The 22,782-nt window shown below is 37.2% G+C and overlaps 1 pseudogene; it reads left to right on the top strand.

Annotated features, from left to right (window-relative positions):
• The window catches only part of LOC145946440 (zinc finger BED domain-containing protein 4-like), a 35,157-nt pseudogene that overhangs the window by 11,437 nt on the left and 938 nt on the right, over positions 1–22,782 (top strand).

Below are 22,782 nucleotides of genomic sequence, written 5' to 3' on the forward strand. Positions count from 1 at the left end.
CTGCGCTTTTTATCCGACGAAATTGCTCCTTCGGCAATTTCCGGTTTGTCGTCGGCTTTCTTTGGTAGCTTTTTCGAACGGAATCGGAGCGACGTACCATGCGGCGGTTTTTATTTTACGCGGTCATATGTTTATGCCAGGGGTATTGTTACAAATTAGATTGTTTATAATATGTTGAACACAAAGTTCCTAGATCAAACAAAAAATAAATCATCATTAACCAATCTAATTAAAGCCCAACTAAAGCCCGAATTTTATAAAAGAAGAAAATATATGTTATTAAATTTAAAAGAACATTGTACAATATAAATTCTTAGCAATTAAATATTTAATTCAAATAAATACTGATTGCAACTAAACAAATTGAAGATAGAAATGGACCAAAAGCATATAATATTTAGCAAAAGAATGGGGTGAAAAGTGGCCCCGCATGCTCAGTATCTGGCTGGCATGCGGAAGGTCCCGGGTTCGAATCCAGTTCGAACCAACACACCCCATATGCCTGCTCGGGTACCGGTGGAAGAAGGGAGACAATGATGTTGAAGAAAGGGGGGAGAGCAGGATGAGATGAGTAGAGGAGATGGAGGATTGCTGGGAGAAAGAAGGAGGATGGAAGGAGGAAGGACAATTTGAGAAAAGGCTGGAGAGGAGAATGGACCCAGGGGGAGTATTGGAAGAAGGAGATGGAGGATTGCTGGGAGATATGGAGGAAGAAGGAGTGTTGAAAGACGGGTGGCTGAATGTGGTATAGTGTATAGTATATATATATGGATTGTATTTAAAAATTGTAAGGTCGCCGATGGCCAGGATAAGAAAGAAATGGGAGAAGTGTATTGTAAAAAGGTTCGGGAACGCTCCTTTGGAAAAAAGCGCCTTGTAAACCCTGAGGGGATATGCAATAAATGATGGTATATGGTATATGGTATTTAGCAAAAGAAAGGACATTCTATTCCATCAGAATTGCAAGATCTAATCTGTTATTGAAGAAGTTAAAGCTTGATTGAATAATTCTGTATTACTTACTGTATTCACAATATTACATCACCACTTATTCTAGTTTTTACATAAATTTCTTAGAAAAAATTCGCGAAAACTTGAAAACATACAAAATTTATCTTAAGAAATTTTCATAAAAATTTTTATAAAAAAGAATTTTTATAAAAAGTAGGAAACAGTAACAGAAAACTCTTTAAAAAATGTCTAAGAATGGCAATAGATAGCTTTAAAAAATTCTTAATATATTGTTTGATAAAATTTTGACATGAAAAATTTTTTACGTATAAAATTGCGTAAAAAATATATGTCTAAAAGTGTAGATGCGTTTATATAATATTTTATAATATAATGTAAAATAAAGTGATTTGTGACGTAAAACTTTAAATATTTACTAATCTGTAAAAAAATTACTATTAAAAGAAAAATTTTTTTGTTTAAGATAATTGATCAATTTTTTTTTGTTTAAGATAATTGATCAATTTCATGAATGTCAGTATCATCACTTTTTCAATTACTCACCAGCATGAAGCCGTGCCGGACCATCATCATTTCGTAAGTCTGCACGATTTTCAGTAAAAACACGCTCACTGTTTGAATATTTCGTTCCTGAGCTATGTCATTTACCGCGGAAAGAAGCGCTTTGTAGTCCGGCGAAGGTAGAAACAATCCCGGGAAAAGATCAGATATTATGCCCTGAAAGAAAATTTGGAATACATATTTAAAAAACAAATTGAGTGTTTAATTAATTCAAAATAAAAATGTTCGAGCATTAAAAAACAATTTAAATAGTTTGTTCACCAAAAATTTCTAAGCATTATAAAAATGTTCACTCCAATATATCATTCTACTCCCGATTGCTGCCAACCATAGGTTGACGAAAACGAGGGAGTATCACCAGTGAACTCAGTCCAGTCGGCACGTCGTTTAAAATGGTACAATTATCGAATAATTAGAACAAAGCTGGAATAAATTTTAATCGCTTTGTTTGGGTGTCAGTAATGACATACTAAGTTTTCGACCTCTCCCGTGATGAGCTCCAGCCGCCATCTTGGAAAAAAGGGGTGAAAAATCGGTTTTTTGCGAATATCTCAGTTTCCGTTAGACTTAAATTAAAAATAGTTCTATACAATATTGTAGGAAATTAAATTCTCTACAGAAAAGGACATATAGATTTTTTTCGTACGACAAATAGTTTTGACGTTAGAGCCGGGAGAAGTTGGGTACTTTTTGCAACAAACGATTTTAGACTTTATTTCGCCGTATCTCACTTTTCAGAGGTTGTAGTGTACTTTTGAACCCGTTTTCACACCACCTTGCGGTAGAGTTATTGGCGCACTTTTTTGTGTAGTATCCCCTGTAGGCCTAATTTACTTGTCTCTATTACTCAAATCTTGTTTTTTTTTAGATGGAGGGTTGACAAATGTCACCTTCCACATCATCTTCCTTTTCTATGATATTAACATTGTGATCTGCGTTATCAAATACCAATTGAGAAAAAGTGTTGTACTACCGATGGTTGCGGTTGTATCAACGATAATTTCTCCAATAGCTTAACTTTGTCGTATGTGGCGCAAAATCCCAAAGTTAGCAGAATATTCAAGAGATCATTAGAACCAAATTTTTTAGAAACGAAAACGCCCAAAAACCATTTGTAAAGGTGATAAAAAAGATTTCGGCTTACATGCTGTTACAATTGCATGTGCAATCGAAATATTCTTCGTGTTCCACTTCTCTTGACTTTCGCGTTTGTTCCTCATAATAATTGAATTTAAAAGAAATTGTAGAGTGCTTGGTCTCTTTCGACGTTCTTTAAATAGACATTATTGGAAGGGTAATTATTTGTTTCATCCATTTGAGATCTAATTTATTTTATTTCTTTGTTTCTCGAAGTACATCGTGGTGAATACCAGTTTTTGTTAACTAAAATTTTAAAAAGATATAAAGCGTCATCCATACAAATGATACACTTAGAAAAAAGTTGCAAGAAAAGTATGGTAATAATATTATCCTTACTATTAAACAAAACCGAGAATTTATTTTAAGCTTCCGTGACACAGACCATAATATTCGGACAAGTAACTAGTATAAAAAGCAAGATTTGAATCAGCTTTGGGATTTTGCGCCACATTCAACAAAGTTAAGCTATTGGACATTGCTATTGGAGGCATTATCGTTGATACAACTGCAACCATCGGTAATGCAACACTATTTCTCAATTCGTGTTTGATAACGCAGATCTCAATGTTAATATCATAGAAAAGGAAGATGATGTGGAAGGTGACATTTATCAACCCTCCATTTAAGAAATAACAAAATTTGAGTAATGGAGACAAGTAGATTAGGGTATACAAAAAAAAAACGCGCCAATAATTCTACCGCAAGGTGGTGTGGAAACAGGTTCAAAGTACACTACAACCTCTGAAAAGTGAGATACGGCGAAATAAAGTTACTAAAATCGTTTGTTGTAAAAAGTACCCAACTTCTCCCGACTCTAGCGCCAAAACTATGTCATATGAAAAAAATCTATATAGCCTTTTTTATAGAGAATTTAATTTCCTACAATATTGTATAGAACTATTTTTAATGTAAATTTTTAACGGAAACTGAGATATTCGCGAAAAACCGATTTTTCACCCCTTTCTTCCAAGATGATGGCTGAAGCTCATTATGGCGGAGGTCGAAAACTTAGTATGTTATTACTGACACTCAAACAAAGCGACTAAAATTTATTGCAGCTTTGTCCTAATTATTCGATAATTGAATGTACTTGCCGACTGGACTATCTATACTATACTGGAATGTGAACTGTATTATAAGAAAATGGGATGAGTGAAATGGAAAACTGGAACTAAACCCGTCCTTTTCTATTTCTTTTTTTGTCCTTCTATTGATTCGTAGTAAAAAACATAAAATAATTAACCAATCAAAATTTACTAGACAGTGTGGCGATCTCGGAAGGAAGGGATGCCAACATCAAAGGTTTTACGACCTCTAAATAAATTGAGTCACACATTTTAACATATAACAAAATTTATTATAACAATTATCACAGATATACGCGACAATAGTAATACGTAACGACTAGGAGCTTGTTAATAACAATAGCGAAATGCAATTAACAACACGAGCGAAATATAATTAACGACAAAAGCGATACGGTCGATCGCGACAAAGTACGCACTAATAAGCTTTTAATAAATGATCGGTTAATTCAACAACTCGCACACAAGAAGAATGAGAGAGAATTTTCGACGGAGAGACGATTCGCACATGTGATTACGCGTGGTGTTAAAAACGCGCGAAAGCATCGTCGATCGATTACTGATTGGTCCGCGCGGTAGGGAAGTTACATCTAGTGGCAATAATCGCCACAACAGAAATTGTTAGAACGCAACCACCCAAATAACATCGGTCTTGTAAAAATCTAAAAGATATTTGTTTAAAGGAATCTTTAAGATATTTCTAAACGATATCTGAAAGTCATTTAAAAAATGTCTAAAAAGATTATTGAAAATGTCTTTGTAGAATTTCTAAAAGGTATATATAGACATCTGAAAAGATATCTTAAAAGATATCTTAAAAGATATCTTTAACATATTTGTAATAAACATTTTAAAGATATCTAAATGATTTCTCTTAAAAGATGTCTTCAAGACCATTTTTAAAAGATATTTATTATACATTATGTTAAAGATATATCAAAACAAAATGGAAAGAATAAAATATACAATAACGCGCCGTCCTTTCTTTAATAAAATGGCTTCAGTCCTCTTAATGAGAACAACTAGATCCGGTAAAAGGGCATGCAAAGTCAGAAGTATGTATTATGTGTGAGTGTAATGTGTAAAACTGTGTATGGGCATCCGAGAGTTCTTATTACACTAGAACAACAGAAGCGCGCGACATTCTTTGGTTTTATATTAAAAAGAATAATATTATAATATTAAAAAAATAATATATAGTTTATTTAATTTCGATTAATGTTTTTTGACAGAAGTCAGCTGATTAAAGCGTTAATTTGCTAATTAAATTTTAAAATAAAAATGTCAGAAATTGTAATAATAATGTTGTAAATAATATGTTATAATATCTATTCTGTGATTATAATATTTTTTAACAGAAATCAGCTGATATCTGTCAAAAATAACAATCGAATTTTAAGTATTATATTATATTATTTAAAACATATAATTATTTTAATTTTTATAACATATAATTTTAAAATTTAATTTGTAAATTAACATTTTAGTCTGATTTCTGTCAAAAAATATTAATATAGTGGTAATTTGATAATTACATTTTAAAATAATAATATATTAAAAAAATTAAAATGTTAATATGTTCTAAATAAAATATGTGTTATAATACCTTATCCTTATCCGCGATTAATATTTTTTTTCAGAAGTTAACTAATTAAAGCGTTAGATTACTAAATTTTAAAATAATAATTAATTTAAAAAAATAATATGTGTACGATAAATGGAACTATGTTAATATACAGGGTGTCCCAGAATTGAGTGCAAAAAAAGGGACGTATTCTACAGCTCAAAAGAAGATAAAATTGTCCTATAAACATATGTCCGGAAACGCCCCCCCCCTCTGAGCTACACTTCCCCAATGTTCTCCGAAAAAACTCGAATTTTCTGTATATTGTGTCTAAATTTGAGCTTCGAATTTTATGAAAATTGTTACATATCCTTGTGCATTTTATTTATTTTTATTGTCAAAAATTGACTAACAAAATTATAACATAAAACATTAACATTAACATTTTTGCCTCTTTGACTTTTTTCATACGATAAACCGTTTTTGAGATAATCGACTTAAAAATAAAGATGTACCTTGCTCGCCAAGCACTATCCGCCCAATTCTTTTCTCTATAAGAAGTGTTCAAAATGCCCTCCTCTTGCTCTGATGCATGCATCCATTCTTCTCCTCATATATTGGCGAACTCTCTCAAAAATTTCTGGAATGTTTCTCACAACTTCAAATCCGTTTACCATATGGTTACCATAGTAACGTAAAATAACAAATACTTTCTTCTGTTCTTTATTTATTACGTATCCTTTATTTAGTTTTTGTTTTTTCATAGCGAAACATTTGTGAATCATATTATTTTAATCTGTTTTCGTCGATGATTAAATAATGTAATTATTGTGATTTAATACAGTGATTGTTTTTTCTCTTTATTTGAATTTATTTACGTTTTCTATGTTATAGAATTTATTGTTGTTATAAAATGGCAACGTTTAGTTTTGAAGAATTGACTGATATTCATTTTATGTACGGACGTGCTAATGACAATTCCTTAGAAGCCCGGCGTCTTTATAGCGAAACATTTCCGAATCGTCGAACATTTCAACAAATCCTAGAACATTTACGCATAGTCATCAACATCTCAGAGAAAACGGAAAATTCCAGGTGCCTAGAATTAATGCAGGAGCAGATAGAAGAATACGCATACCAGAAATTGAAGAACAAATTTTAGACATTATTGACCAAACTCCCTCGATAAGTACAAGGCAAATCGCAAGTATTGTACAAATTCCAAAATCAACTGTATGGCGAATATTACATGATAATCATTATTATCCCTATCACATCCAACGTGTGCAAGCATTGCTTGAAAGAGATTTTGCGACAAAGCTGGAATTTTGTCGATGGATTTTAGAAGAGTGTGCCAGAAATCCAGACTTTCTTTCATTAATTCTTTTCACTGACGAGGCACAATTTACGAGAGATGGAATTGTAAACTTCCATAATAACCATACATGGGCGACTGAAAATCCATACTCCACAACACAATGCAAACACCAGCAACAATTTAGTCTCAATGTATGGGCTGGTATTTTAAGTAATCATTTAATAGGACCGTTTTTCTTTCCTGGTAATTTGAATGGTGAAAATTATTTACATTCTTTGGAAAATGATTTACAAATTTTATTGGAAGAAGTACCTTTAAGAATACGCCAAGAAAAATGGTTTATGCATGATGGTGCCCCACCACATTTTAGAATCGTTGTGCGTGAATATTTAAATAATCAATTTCCAAATCGATAGATCGGAAGAGGAGGCCCAGTTGCTTGGCCACCACGTTTCCCCGATTGCAATCCACTTGATTTTTATTTTTGGGGACACTTAAAAACACTTGTTTATTCTGAGCCTATACCAAATATTCAAGTCCTTCGAGAACGAATTGTAAACGGATTTGAAGTTGTGAGAAACATGCCAAAAATTTTTGAGAGAGTTCGCCAATCCAGGAGGAGAAGAATGGATGCATGCATCAGAGCAAGAGGAGGGGATTTTGAACACTTCTTATAGAGAAAAGAATTGGGCGGATAGTGCTTGGCGAGCAAGGTACAGCTTTATTTTTAAGTCGATTATCTCAAAAACGGTTTATCGAATGAAAAAAGTCAAAGAGGCAAAAATGTTAATGTTAATGTTTTATGTTATAATTTTGTTAGTAAATTTTTGACAATAAAAATAAATAAAATGCACAAGGATATGTAACAATTTTACTATAGAATGTGTGATATACTGTAAATACAAATCGAAATATTAGGTGCCATTAACTTGAAGTACGCGCTACTCGCGTACCACGTGCCACATAGCACGTGATACGCGAGTAGCGCGTACTTCAAGTTAATGGCACCTAATATTTCAATTTGTATTTACAATGTATCACACATTCTATAGTAGTTATAGTGAATATGAGGGGAACTTATTTTAACATCGCGTATAAGCATCGGAATTATTTATAAATACGATTTAATTTAGTTTGTATAAATATGAGTAGCGCGTAGTTCAAATTAATGGCACTTAATATTTTGATCCGTAGCCTAAAAGGGCAAGATTTAAGCTTTTATTTCATCCCAAGCAGAAGGTTCTACGAGCTCCCGTTGTTTTTCTACAGATGTTCAAAAATGACCAAAAACACGTTTTTTTGCACCTTTAAACCCGTTTTGCTTAAAAACTAGAGCCAATTCATTATTTTCGTTTTCAGATTCGGATTCTACGGAAAAAAACCTATCAGAATCAGTTGCTATTGGCCCGACAAAAAATCCTTGTTGCCCAGTGTAATATGCGAGTGACAATGAAACGCTAATCGGTTTTTCTGAAATATCGGAAAGATTATTTGATTATGCGTGAATCATAACTTTCACTGTATGCTATTTACGAAAGAAAATTTATGATTAGCGCCTCATTGTCACTCACAAGTACATTAATATTGCTACATATATTCTGCACATATCTCAACTCTCAACTCTTGAAATGAATAATAAAATCTCTCATAAGATAAAATATGAAATTAAGAAATTGTTACGTCCTGTGGACTCCACGATTCTTTTCTTTCGGAGAACGCAAGGCGATATTCGAAATATCGCAGATGCACAAATAAATTACGATCTGATAGGCGAGGAAAACATATGCCGAGATAGTTTAATAATAATAGTAAAGAATCGATACGTCCTGTGGACTCCACGATTCTTTTCTTTCGGAGAACGCAAGGCGATATTTTAAATATCCCAGTCGTGCAGATAAACCGACGATCTGACAGGCGATGCAAACATATTCCGAGACAGCTTTATCGTAAAAGTAAAAGAATATATACAGAACTAGAGAAGTATATAGATCAACTCATAAAATTCAAACTGTAACTCATTACATTCTAAGAAGTTAAACTAGTCGACAGTTCTCTAAACGAAACCAACATTTGGGACAACTAATAAAATTTTAGAAGAGAGACTAACAACGATAAGCGATTCTAAACAATTTTCGGCTGACAGATCGTCGTTATGCGATATTTGCCTAAGATAAGATCGAGAGGATAATAAAAATATCAACCACACTTGATAGCAACAAATTCTCCATTGGTCGAAACGTAAGGGCCTAAACAAAAGCCCTGACCAACCATAGTAATTGTAAAATCAAAAGCGACGCCTCCGGGACCTAAAGGGCGTCATTGAAAAATTTCCTATTCGTCAGGAAATGTTAACAAACCAATGGAGAGGAGGAGCAAGGAGGTTGATATACCCGCAACATCCCTCGAGAGAACAGACTTTACTTCGAACTTTCGAACGCGATCTTTTTTGAAACTCGGCCTCGCACGAACTTAGACTTCATCTTCGAATATTGACGCTCGTTTGGTGTGTGAGAGTGTGTGTGTGTGTGTGTGTGTGTGTGTGTGTGTGTGTGTGTGTGAACTTAGTGCGACACTGAGAGACAGTGACTAATAGTAAGTTCGAATTGAATATACCAGCCAGATTTCCACCTGGAGGCTACAAGTCACTGATCCTGACGCAACCTTGTTTTTTATATATTCTATCAGCGCATCCCATAAGAAGTAAGTTTATCAAGTGTGCCACATTTCCACCCTTATACTTAAAAATAATTCTGGGACATAAATTAAATTATCTTTGTTTTCCTTTTTGATTTATTAATTCATTATTCTTGTTTCCTTCTAACTCAGAAAACTGCCTTTTCTCCCTTCATCCTTACCCCTCTCTCTCTTGAAATCACTTTGGATTCCCCGCGATAGCGGAGGAAACCGTGATTTCTTCCGCTTCCCTCTCTCTCAGGAAATCACTTTGGATTTCCCGCGATAGCGGAGCAATCCAGTAGGTATATAAAGCCGATTCTAACTATGGGGCAATGAGGGGGGGGGGGGAAGGGGAACCCATGGCGCGGGGGAATGACGTCACGCGGGAAGGGGAAATGACGTCACGCGGGGAGGGGGAATGACGTCACGCGGGGGGGGTCGCGAGGGGTCCGCGGGGAGGGGGAGCGTCCGCGATTTTGGTGCTGGGTCCATGAGGGGTCCGCGGGGAGGGGGGAGCGTCCGCGATTTTGGTGCCGGGTCCGCGAGGGGTCCGCGGGGAGGGGGAATCGTCCGCGATGTTAGGGTCCGCGAGGGGTCCGCGGGGAGAGAGGAATCCGCGAAAGACCACGTGAAGCTTTGTTGGCGAGGGGTTCGCGGGGGGGGGGGAAACCGCGAAAGACCGCGCGGAGCTTGATGGGTGAGGGGTCCGCGCGGAGAGAGGAACGCGAAGGAGAGCGCGAGGCGAACGCGAGAGAGAGATGACGCACGCGAAGGAGAGAGATAGCGGTCGCGAGCGAGATATCGCAAGAGAGGCGTATATGCAAGAGCGAGAGGGATAACGGTCGCGAGAAAGAGAAAGATGTCGCGAGGCGCACGCGAGAGAATTTTTAATAATATTTTAATATTCTTAATAATAATTTAATATTTTTTAATTAATAAGATTTTAATAGGAGGAAAGGAGAAGACCTATTCTAAAATAAATTATATATTTTTTAATATTTAAAATAATGTTTATTATATAACTGTGTGTGTGTGTGTGTGTGTGTGTGTGTGTGTGTGTGTGTGTGTGTGTGTGTGTGTGTGTGTGTGTGTGTGTGTGTGCAATCATACAATTTTGTGTGTGTAAATTTAAAAATTTAAAATATAAAATAATATATACATATAAAATACAGTGATGACTGCGTCATGATGATCGAACCACATGGGTCGATATGATATTTCGTGACGATCGACCCATGTATCACGACTTGTTGTATGAGGCAGAGGCTGCGAGGTTGTGGCTGCGAGGTGGCGGTGGGGCGGTGGCTGCGAGGCGGCAGGGCGAAACTCCTACATGACAGAAATTTTTATTAAATATATTATTATTTATTTTATTAATCAATTTATTATTTTAGTAATTTATAATTGAAGAGAAATACTTACTAGGCCCATAATGGCTCCGGGACATGTTCGGGAGGATAAGGTTCCTCCCCGAACAACTGGCGAAGGCAGCACACATCATCCCATTCACCGTCAGGGACCTCTTCATCCATATCGCCCCACAGCTGGTCATTATAAAATCGGTCATATTCCCGACCTATCCGCACCCACCTAATGTGCACCTCACGCTCCGACTCGTACCACAAGTCGTGATACATGGGTCGATCGTTACGAAATATCATATCGACCCACCTGGGTCGATCGTCATGGCGCACTATCTCTCCAATAAATTCCATTTTTTTAAAAATTGTTTTAGACACTAACACGTCAAACGCTAAAAACTTTATGACGAACATCGCGGAGACAGACCCGCTCAAGTTAAAAAGAGTAGGGAATGTATGACATAAGAATTAGCTTGAACGCTTACTCGGTACATGAGATAAGAAAACAGATGGTCCGAGACAAAGATTCCATGATGAGATTAAGCATATGAATAATATTTAAAATTGAAACCACAATCGAACGTCAATAGAACCACGTTCGAACCACAATCGAACCTCGATCGAACCACGTTCAAACATCGATCAACCACCTTCAAACCACTTTCGAACCACTTTCATACCTCGATCAACCACCTTCGAACCACTTTCGAACCACGATCAACCACCTTCAAACCACTTTCGAACCACGTTCGTACCTCGATCGAACACCAATCAACCACCTTCAAACCTCGATCGAACCTCAATCAACCACCTTCGAACCACTTTCGAACCACGTTCGAACATCGATCGAACATCAATCAACTACCTTCGAACCCCGATCGAACATCAATCAACCACATTCAAACCTCAATCGACTACATTTAAAAATTATAACATAAGAATGCTGTCGCATACTGAAATTAATACGAGCACGTGCGGACATATAATTCTTGTATGCATATGAGGAAAAGGAGAGAGAGAACAAAGAGAATATTATTTTAATATTAATTTATTCAAAAAAGGGTATGGCGAATCATTGCGATGATTTGACCACCAATTAAATATTTTAAATACATTTTCTAAAGCGCAATTTTTTACATGTTTATCGCAACGTAGGCTATAGGTAGTATCTAAGTTGTTTAAGGTAGGAGAATATCTTCATAGTTTGCATCCAAGGTCTCAGTAATGAAACCGTTTCTCGCATCGTTCATTATATCGGTCAACCATTCTCGCTTTTCATGGTCTTTTACGTAAACGAGAGAGGATGACTCTTCTTCTTCTTGTATCATACCAGCGATAGCTGTTGTAATCAAACGCTGAGCCATGCTGTATGGAACGTTTCCATCTACCCATTGCAATCCATGATGATTTCGAGACAACCATGAGGCTTTACTTCTCTCCGATTTTATGAGCACACCCCATGGTACGGGGCATGCGAAAAAATAATGTGAAACAATGAATTCTCTTCTGAGGATCGCCGCTTCCTTCACAATAAACCGTTTATTGAAAATAAATCCTTGTAGATCCACAAACGTTGGTACAACCATATTGTTGCAAGAATGTTGGACGACTGATATCGATTGTTAAAAATCTCAATCTTTTATATCGTAGGATAAATGCTGGTTAAGTAATTTTACGAACTATGTTAGTCAACGGACAATATTCGACAACACGATCGTGCAAAATGAGACAATAGGCGGTAGTATTTGCCGGTACATCATCCTTACATTCAAATTCTATTCTCACGTCCACGATAGAATTTTTGACAGATTCATTTTGTCGCGAATAATCAATAACTGCGAGAGGACCGCAATGTAGAAATTTTGCGATAGTTAGTACATTCTCAATATAACACCCGTAATAAGATTTGCGAAAACGAGAGTACATATCATCAGAATCGACCATCTGTTTTTATCGAAATCTAAATTTAAATCATCGTAGGGATAAGATTCCGAGTTTAGATATAGCTTAACGTTGGCTAATTTACAATGATCGAATGTAGTATTATCTTTTGTCATAACATTCTTTTTACCAGTCTGCAGTGCAAGGATCACATATCGCGGCTTTTCCAGCTGAAAGGCGGTTTTCACAATCCACGAATGCTTGGTCGTACTATGTAACAGCGGAAATTCGTACAGATCCCAAGAGCGAAAACTCATGTTTAAGAATCGCCCGCTTTCCAATGCTCGTAACAAGGATAGTTTATTGATTTCGTTCAATATTACATGCGGCATACGCCATTGTATCTTGATCAATTCAATATCAGCTTCCGCACGTCCATACAGACAATTGTTGTCTTTGCGCGAACGTATCAAAATTAATTCATGGCGAGCGTTAATCACAACTTGCTTGTAGTCTTTGCAAAATCCCAACAGCATGTTGAGCGGTACGCAAAAGTTAAACATGCAACTATCACCACATGATCCATTATGCGTCATATCCCACCCGGCATTCTTCAAGATTTTACTTCTCTCGGTAGTTAAAGAGACATAATTTTTCAACGTTGAAGTTATTCCAACGTTTCTGTTGCGATGAATCTCCACACCATCGAGTTCATATCGAATTTCATCAAACATGAACGCAACGCAGTTATTTGCCAATACCTGCGTTTCATTTGCATCTATTTTAGATACCGTCAACTTTCCCTCAACATACAGAAAGCTTTCGCACGGTAACGTGTACAAATCCTGGTGGTGTATAGGTATCCGTATCTCATCGCTATGTCCAAGCGATGAGTTGGCGTATGGATTGTACGTATGTGTCTCAACCTTGACGATACGATCATCAAAGACTGGCTCACCACCAATATTCAAAATATCATCTTTTCGTACGATGAATCCCAATGATTTTAAAAATTCGCGATTCAATGCGCTGAGTTTCTTTGTAGTGTAAAGAGATCTCTGATTATTGTCGCTCACTGCCGCCGCCGCAGCTGCTCTCGCAAAAGTATTATCCCTCGTAATGTCCCTCGTAAAATCATTGTCTCTCACGTGCTCCGTATCATTTAGCACGAGCATCACACGCTAATTTTGTCGACGCCGTACGTGCAATCTTACAGTAACTTCCTCTCCTCGAAAATCCAGCAATCGTCCTTCTTGATCAACAATGCGTATCGTTAGATCAGTAATGCTCCGTACGACGATCGGGAGATAAATGATCTGTGCAGGCGTTTCCGATATCTTATATCCTGGCGGCACGCTCGGTGAAAATTCATGTATCGTGTACGCGCTTGTCATTAATGTACGCATCAGTGGTGACGCTACATTCTATACGGATAATATTCACGCTAATAATATTTATAGGTAAATCCGAATCATGCCATTTGTGAGGTTGCAATATACGATTCGACGAGAATCCCAACAGCGATCCTATGCTGTCTGGTTTACTAAAATTTATTCTATAGATGCATTTGATTTCGCTCTTTAGAGTATTATGATTGGCGCGAAGCACTATTGCATCTTCATTCTGCTCTTTATTGGAAGGATATTGTGAAATTGCAGGTCTCAGATACTCATCTATAGCTTGTATTTCGTATGATCCCTCGGGTATTGTAATTTCCTTGTCATCGTTATCAAAGTAAAATTTATTATTCTTAGAATTTACATTCGGTATCGTATGATAAGTTTCAAAATCTGTCAAACCGAGCTCATAATCACCATTCGATAAATCTATAGCTGGAAAGTAGCTTACAGCGAGAACGCTACTTTTGCCAGTCAACGTTAGTGTTAGCGACATGTTGTCAAACTGAATCGTGAATGATGGATTGACAGGCTTTATATCAGTTGTTTGAAGAAATCGTAAACACAATTGTCCACAATTATTCTGATTATAATTTTAATAGGATGTGTGATTGTATTTTATTTTCGTAACATTTAAATATTGCACCAATTCTTTGGGTGGTTGAAGATTGTCAAAACTATCGAAATATATTGCTCGATTTCCTCTCTTTACATATGCTACCCAATGGGTACCGGAACCATCAACGTCATCCAAATTTACAATACCGCTTTCATTTTGTCGTATACCGCTTATCGGTAAATTATTGCGCATGAAAACACCTCTAAAGAATGGTATACGCATACGTCTTGCCAGTTGTTGCAATTGTACATTAGTTGTTACACCCACAGGCATTTTTAGCGTTTTTTTTTGACGTTTTTTTTCTTAGTTGAGAATCCCTGTCCACGCTTGTATGGAGCGAGATAAACTCCACGACCTTCCATAGCGCGATTATGACGTTGCATTTCTTCAAGGTGACGTTGCGCAGCCTTGCTATCATTCAGAGCCTTTGAGACTCCCGCTGGTCCACCGGCCAACGAACCGAGAACTCCCAACAATGGTAAAATTGGCAAGATACCACCACGCTTTGCCACAGGCAGTATTCGTTTCTTCTTCTTTTTCGAAGATTTTTTCGTCTTCATCCCCATACCGAATTTTGTCTTTGCTTTCATAGCTGCCCAAACAGTCGTAGCGGCTGCTCTTTCACCAAGAGTCGAATCTCTCGCAGTAATACGTTTTCGCGCTTTCGCAGCGAGTATATTATCAGCAACGTGTCGTTCTCTGAGAGCGTTGCTTTGAGAATATGCAATGTCGTGCTCGCGACACGCGGCATCCAATGGATTAATACCTCGATCACCTCTAGCCAATCGCTTTTCCAAATGAGTCCCCGGACCGCAAAACTGATAGCCGGGGATATGGAATTCGATCGGAAGTGCGTTTATCGCGCGATTAAAGAGACCACTACCTATTTTCGTTGACATTCGCTGCAATCCTTTATCATCGGCGCTGGACCGTCGATGTGCGTTTGCTGCCAATGGTCGATTGTAATGTTTGAAACAGCGGCGACAGGTCTGAATCTCTGGATCCGCCTTTATGTGTTCCGGAAGCTTGTCCCACACGTAGTGGATGTGATTTTCATATCGCAATAAAAATGCTTTTGGCACAAATTGCAGCTGTTCGGCGCTTAAACCGTGAATATCGGAAGCACTTGTTAGCAGAACAAACATTTTTTCGGTACTGAGCGATTCATGGTTCCGCGCAGCTATAAATAGACTCTCCATGACTCATTCATTCATTCGAGAGAAAACATGCGGTTCGTTCAGCAATCGACGATAATCAAAGTTATAAATTTCGATGATAAAACACGGTTAATGTTGGATAAAGAAATACGCAGACATGGAAACATGCTACCAAATACTATACGCGGTATCATCTGCGGCCCCTCGAATTGCGGTAAAACTAACACGTTGATTAGTTTGATAGAAAGCCCGTATGGTGTTCGCTTCGAGAACATGTACGTTTACTCGAAATCGCTTCAACAACCGAAATATCAATATTTGGAAAATTTGCTATCACCGATAGAAGAAATTGGTTTTTTTACATTCTCTAATAATAACGATGTCATTCCACCGAGTGAGGCGCTTCTGAATTCCATTTTTATCTTTGATGACGTGGCATGCGACAAGCAAGATATGATAAGAGAGTACTTTGCAATGGGACGACACTCGAGCGTCGACTGTTTCTATCTTTGTCAAACGTATCCCAAGATACCCAAGCATCTTATACGTGACAATGTAAACTTATTAATTTTATTTAAACAAGATGGGACAAACTTGAAACATGTGTACAACGATCACGTAAATACAGATATGTCTTACGATAATTTTCGCGCTTTTTGCCAGAAATGTTGGCGGCATAAATATGGATTCGCGGCGATTGACAAGGACAGTCCGCTGACTAATGGACTATTTAGAAAAGGATTTAATGAATTTGCAATACCGCAAAGCAATTAGTCGCTTTCGACACATTGATCGAGCAACGTCTAAATTGCAACATGATGAATAACGATCGTGAAAAGATTGTGAGAGAGATTGCGAAAACGAGCGATTCAATCCGTAAAAAATATCGTTTCTTGAAAACTGGTAAAATGGAAGAGGACGATGCATTGGAGAGGCATTTTAAACCAATCTCTGAACCTCTGAAACAGCTTGTTGAAAATACAGTAGGTGTTGAGTCTGGTGAAGAAAAGATTGAACCATCGAGTAAGCTCGGAGGGAAAAAAGAGTTTAAAACAAAGCGATCAAATATATCATTGAGCGGTATAACTTCTACTCCAAAGCGAATCAAAAGCAGGCGAATGCAACAATTATTGGATGCAACTACTTCTACTCCGATACAAGATGTACAACCAAGGCAATTATTGCATGATAAAACGTCTATCGAGGAAATTTTCGAGACTTCACCTGAATCGCTTGTGACATCAATTCAACATTCATTACAAACATCTGAGGGTCAAAATTCATTGCGAAATCACCTGGGTCCACTTGCTCAAAAATATGTGGCAGCTATATTGAGTCAAGATAAAAATTCCAAGATGGATTATGTATACGGTGTCAAATTTATCGACAAAGGAATGACGCTCGGTAATAAAAATTTCGATGTGGATAAAAATGATAATATAATTATCGATGGATCAAAATACGTTGGAACAGCAGGTCTTTACGAGTTGGTTTTCAAGAGAATTCCCGACGATGAAATATATACTGCAAATGACTTACAGAACTACAAAAGTATATTAATAAGAACAAATGCGCACAGACGAAATGGTAATGTGAATCAGCCAGTATTAGGTAACAAGGGATACAAATATAAATATATAATCGCACCATTATTCTCTGATAAAAAATCTGGAAAAGGTATACCGCGTGCTATGACCTTAAACAATAATAAGATTGATTACGTGCATTGGAATGATCCCAACGAGTTGGTAGATCATCTGCGATTGCCCGAAGCTTCACGTCAAGCCGGCAACAACGCCCACGGCAATGAAATATTGTCGATTATCAAGGAACTTTACGAAGCTGGTATTATTATAAAATAAGTTATACATCCACGATACGAGTCAGTCTGTTAATATTAGTGGTATCGAAATGTCGATTAATAAATTTGGATTATCACTTGGAACGTCGAATAATAATTCATATTATCAATGGAATGGATTACTAAGAAATTACGTGCGCGATAACACTCTGTGTCTAACAACCTCCGGCTATGACGCAAGGTCGCGCAAGATACGACGTGTAGCGCAACCGGAAGATGATAATGATGCAGCCAACAAACGATATGTCGAAGCGAGTGTCAAGCTTTTGAGAGATCAACAGAAAAAAATTGAGAAAAAAATAATCAGGCTTGAAAGGAATATGCAGGCGCTATTATTAACGCTGGATAAAATGGTTGTAACGCAGACTACATCAAAAGATACATAAAGAACTGTACGTGAAATTATATCACATTATTACAAATATGCCTCGATCAAACACCTCTGAAAAGCAGCTACTCGTGGAAGAATTGCACGCTCCAGCGAGAAAAAATTTTCCGCGTAGGCGCGTCATAGTACGTAGATACGACGACCTGTGGCAAGCTGACGTGGTCGAGATGCGTCCTTATGCAAGAGTCAACAAAGGATACAATTACATACTCACCGTCATCGATGTGTTGAGCAAGAATGCATGGGCCGTACCGCTCAAGAATAAGAGCGGAAGCGAAACAGCTGACGCTATCGCCGAGATAATTCGAGATAGCAAGAGATGTCCGAGAAACATAATTACCATACAAACCGATAGAGGAAAAGAATTTTACAATGCAAATGTGCAGAAACTCGTAAAAAACACATCATCAATCATTACTCGACGTATTCTGTTATGAAAGCCTCAGTGGTGGAATGATTTAATCGTACTTTAAAGAACAATATGTGGAAAATGTTTACACTTAATGGCAATTACAAGTGGATCGACGCGCTGTCCCGACTCGTTGCAGAGTACAATGCGCGAAAACATCGCACTATCGATATGAAACCTATCGATGTTACGCCTGCGATCGCCGAAAAACTTTTAAATACGGTATATAGTAACGTAAAAATTGCTGCTCCGGCAAGATTCAAAGTAGGCGATTCGGTACGCGTGAGTAAATTCAAGACCATCTTTGAAAAACATTTCACGCCAAATTGGACTACCGAAATATAAAAAATTGTCAAAGTACAGAAATCTAATCCCGCGACATATATACTCGAAGATGTGCGCGGAGATCCCGTCGCAGGGGGATTCTACGAATACGAACTATATCGCTAACCCGGATTGGTATATCTCGTGGAAAAGGTTTTGCGGAAAAAAGGTGATGACGTTTATGTGAAATGGTTGGGACTGGATAAACCTTGCACATGGATTCATAAAAATAATGTATTATAAACTTTTATTTAAAATATCTATACACTGTTTATTTTACAATATATTAAAATATTTATCTAATAATTTTATAAATAAATACAAATATACATGTAATATACATATTTATACAAAATATACATATTTTACAACAAATATTATTTACAATGGTATTTTATAATGTCCCCATGGTAATATATCAGTGGTTTCAGGTATGATATACCGCTTGTCATCGTGAGGACTTAGAGCAATTTTCGTCTCGCAAATGGTGTATACTTCATGCAATTTCGATCTTATACATGACTGACTACGTGTCATTTCAATCTCTTCATTCAAACACCGCGTGTAATCATCAAACGTTATCGTTCTCGCGACAACGTTACTCTTGACACCTTTTACTTTTTTCGTATCTTTCTTGCCATCCACTCGTAAGGCATACATTTTTGCTCTAAGCCCTACAAATTCGGTCATAATCACACTGTTGTTTTCATCTTTCATTAGACCGGGTACCTTTTTATTCACGAGCGGTATACCGTACGCATTGTCCGCAGTGTAATCGCTCGTATCAAATTTGTCGAGGTTGCGCTTTATATTCTCGTACACATCTTCGCATTCGATGTGGTATATTAGGCTGTCTGTGTCGGTGTACATTACCCGGCATCTGTCACGATACAGCGGTGACATGTACTCATGATGAAATTCGTATAAACATTTTGGAGATGTCGAATATGCACATGCCGGCATAGATTGGTTTATAAAATTTTACCTCGAGTTTGCGTAATTCGACAGCGATTAGATTTTCTGAAAAGATACTTCTACTGTGAAAATTTGGTTTCGCAATCATTGCCTCTGCACCGTATCTTCCTTCCCAATGTGTGATAAGTTTTACATCAACCCGATTACGCGCATTTTCCATCGTTTTGCCGAATACTGCATTATTCATCAATTTATATAAATTTTTTTCAAAATCATTTTTTGCTTGCGTTCTAAATTGCGTATTAAGTTCGATATAATTTCGAAGCCATGGAGATTGCGCGAATTGTATTATGCGATGTATTTTGCAACTTGAAGACCGTGACGCATACATTGTTGCAGGTTGCGGTAGTGTATCACATATCGCTTCTTGTCGTATAACGTTGCAAGAAGCTTATCATCTTGCGTGAATGGTTTCCCACATATATGACAATGCGTCGCACTATGAAATTTTTCTCACTCGTATGATGTTAAATTTATCATGGGGACGTTAGTTGCTAAAATATTCTTTACGCGTATCGCTAAATTTTGTAGTTGTTCGGAAAACCACGAATCGCAATCTACACTACGACGAGAATAATACTCGGATAATGAATCGTCATATGACCAATGTACATAATATGCTATACTAAATACTTGGTGATGTTGATATAAATTCTTTTCTTCTTCCTTCTTATTCGTCTTTGTCAGCACACATTCGAGGTCGGCGTATACGACAAAAGGAAGTCGCTCTTTGCGATTAAAGTTGTTGAACGCGAGCCACTTGTCCTTATCGCTCGGTAATCGGATAGCGCAGTCATTCATCTCTCCGCAGTCTATCATATGTGTCTGCAACTTGTCTTCCGAACCGAAATAATGCAGACATCTGTAAAATTATAATTTTATATTTTATGATTATTTAATATATATTTTTATTGCAATAAATATACGTACCACTCGCAGATATATTTTTGACCATTATGTTTGCTCAGTTGTGAGCTCATGAGCCGGGAGAGATTCTTGATCCACGCGAAATGACCTACGCTGTTGTGATCTTCCACGTAAAGTAGGTTGACATGCTTGTCTTTCTTCTGCTCGCTGAGACGTATCGAGACAATGTTCTTTTCTTCGATGCTGTACACATTTATCGAAATGTTGTTTGATAGTTCAAACTTTTTAATTTGGTTTAATGTCATCGGAAACTCAATGTCTTGGAGATTGAGTACTGTCGTATAATGAGGATATGAAGATTCTAGTTGCACATTTCTTTCGGCGGGATACAGTGCAGCGACCACAGCCCACGCGAAACATGCATTTTCTTTTGATTGCACGTTCACCACCGCTGTTTTCATCATTATTTCTCGCGGTAATTTAATGTGGCATTCCGCACGCATTGGATTATACTTGTTTATATTTACAATCAAATCAATTATCCGCGACAATGCCCAACCACTATTACGTTCTTGAAACTTTTCGAGAGATGCCAATGTGGGTTCGATAATCCGATGTTCGTACCACTCGCGTAGGTTGGACGTGCGAAAGATTTCATAGTTTTTAGTATTAATTGATTTATTGGCGCGCTTATCACCCGACACGAACTCACCATTAAACACAGTGTTCACTTTCACATTAAAATGTTTTTGCATAACTTGTTGCATGTGTCTGATCTCAATGTCTTTGGCTTCTTCGAGAAATTGATGAGGTTCGATGTGATTATAGTTTATTACCGCACCAGTCAATATTCGACTTTCAAACGCTGCATCAATTTAACGCCAAAATAATCTGTTTTCTTGCGTACTGCATCCGGCACTTGTGTGTATGAAACGTCGGCGTACCAAATTTTTCAACCCTTCTAGGCGAGCAATTTGGGCGACAAGTGATTGTCGAACTCCAATCGCTAATCGTGGGCGTTTGATTCGGCTTTGTTCTTGCAATGATTTGATGTATTGGTCACATTGCTGCTCCCACACAATGTATTCCTCCACCGAATTCACCCTTGCTGATTGCTCCAACAAACTTGCTTCCAATTGTGCCATATTTCTTTACTCGAGATGCACTTCTTGAACCTCTGACAAAGATACTGACAGAGTATGCCTCCTTATCAGCATTTTTATTTGATCACTGACACTTGAAAAACTCGAGTATGTTGCGATTTTGTCACGTGCGGCTCATCGGCCTTGAAATTGATACATTTTGCGTCTAATATTTCATTAAGGATGATGTCATAGCGACCATGCAGCTACGTTTGAAAATTGCGATTTTGCACATTTTGCTAATCAACTAATTGTGAACACCTGGGGGATGACAGCAGCCGGTGCATTGGCGCTCGTGATACATTTTAGCACATTTCGCGAGATTCATCTCAAAGTGATAGCAGCCGTGCATCGGCGCTTAAAAATTTTGAATATGTTGCATTTTGCACATTTTGACCTTGACAATAATTCTAACATTTCATTTGAGGATGATGTCATAGCAGCCGCGCATCGGCGCTTGAAAATTTTGAATATGTTGCATTTTGAACACCTGGGACTGATGTCATAGCAGCAGCTGTGCATTAGCGCTTAAAATTTTGAATATGTTGCATTTTGTACATTTTAACCTTTACAATGATTCTAACATTTCATCTGAGGATGATTCACTAGCAGCCGTACATCGGCGCTTGAAAATTTTGAATATGTTGCATTTTGCACATTTTAACCTTGACAATAATTCTGACATTTCATTTGAGGATGATGTCATAGCAGCAGCCGTGCATCGGTGCTTTGATTGGTTGAAAATAATATCGGATCAGCAATAATCCCCACCCCATCACAATGGATATTATGGATAAAATTTAAAAATAATTTAGTATCACATTGATCACTCGACTGAAAAGGTTCTTTTAAAATGTACTCCGCCAGCATGAATTATTACGTTCCAGTACAAGAGAGCAATGTTTTGTGCAAGAAGAAATGTGACAAGTAAGTTTCAATATTATCTGTTAAATGAATTTTTCAATAAACAACTTTTTTTGTTAAATAATTATTTTCAATAAAATTTTTGTAGCGCTTCATCTCATCGTGCGGCTCGTATACTTGGAAGAAGATACGTCTTAACCCCAACATCATACAAATATTTG

This window comes from Prenolepis imparis, unplaced genomic scaffold (genome assembly GCF_030444845.1).
Source record: "Prenolepis imparis isolate NDT839.2.m4 unplaced genomic scaffold, iyPreImpa1.0 SCAF_16, whole genome shotgun sequence".
In the NCBI taxonomy this organism is placed as follows: domain Eukaryota; kingdom Metazoa; phylum Arthropoda; class Insecta; order Hymenoptera; family Formicidae; genus Prenolepis; species Prenolepis imparis.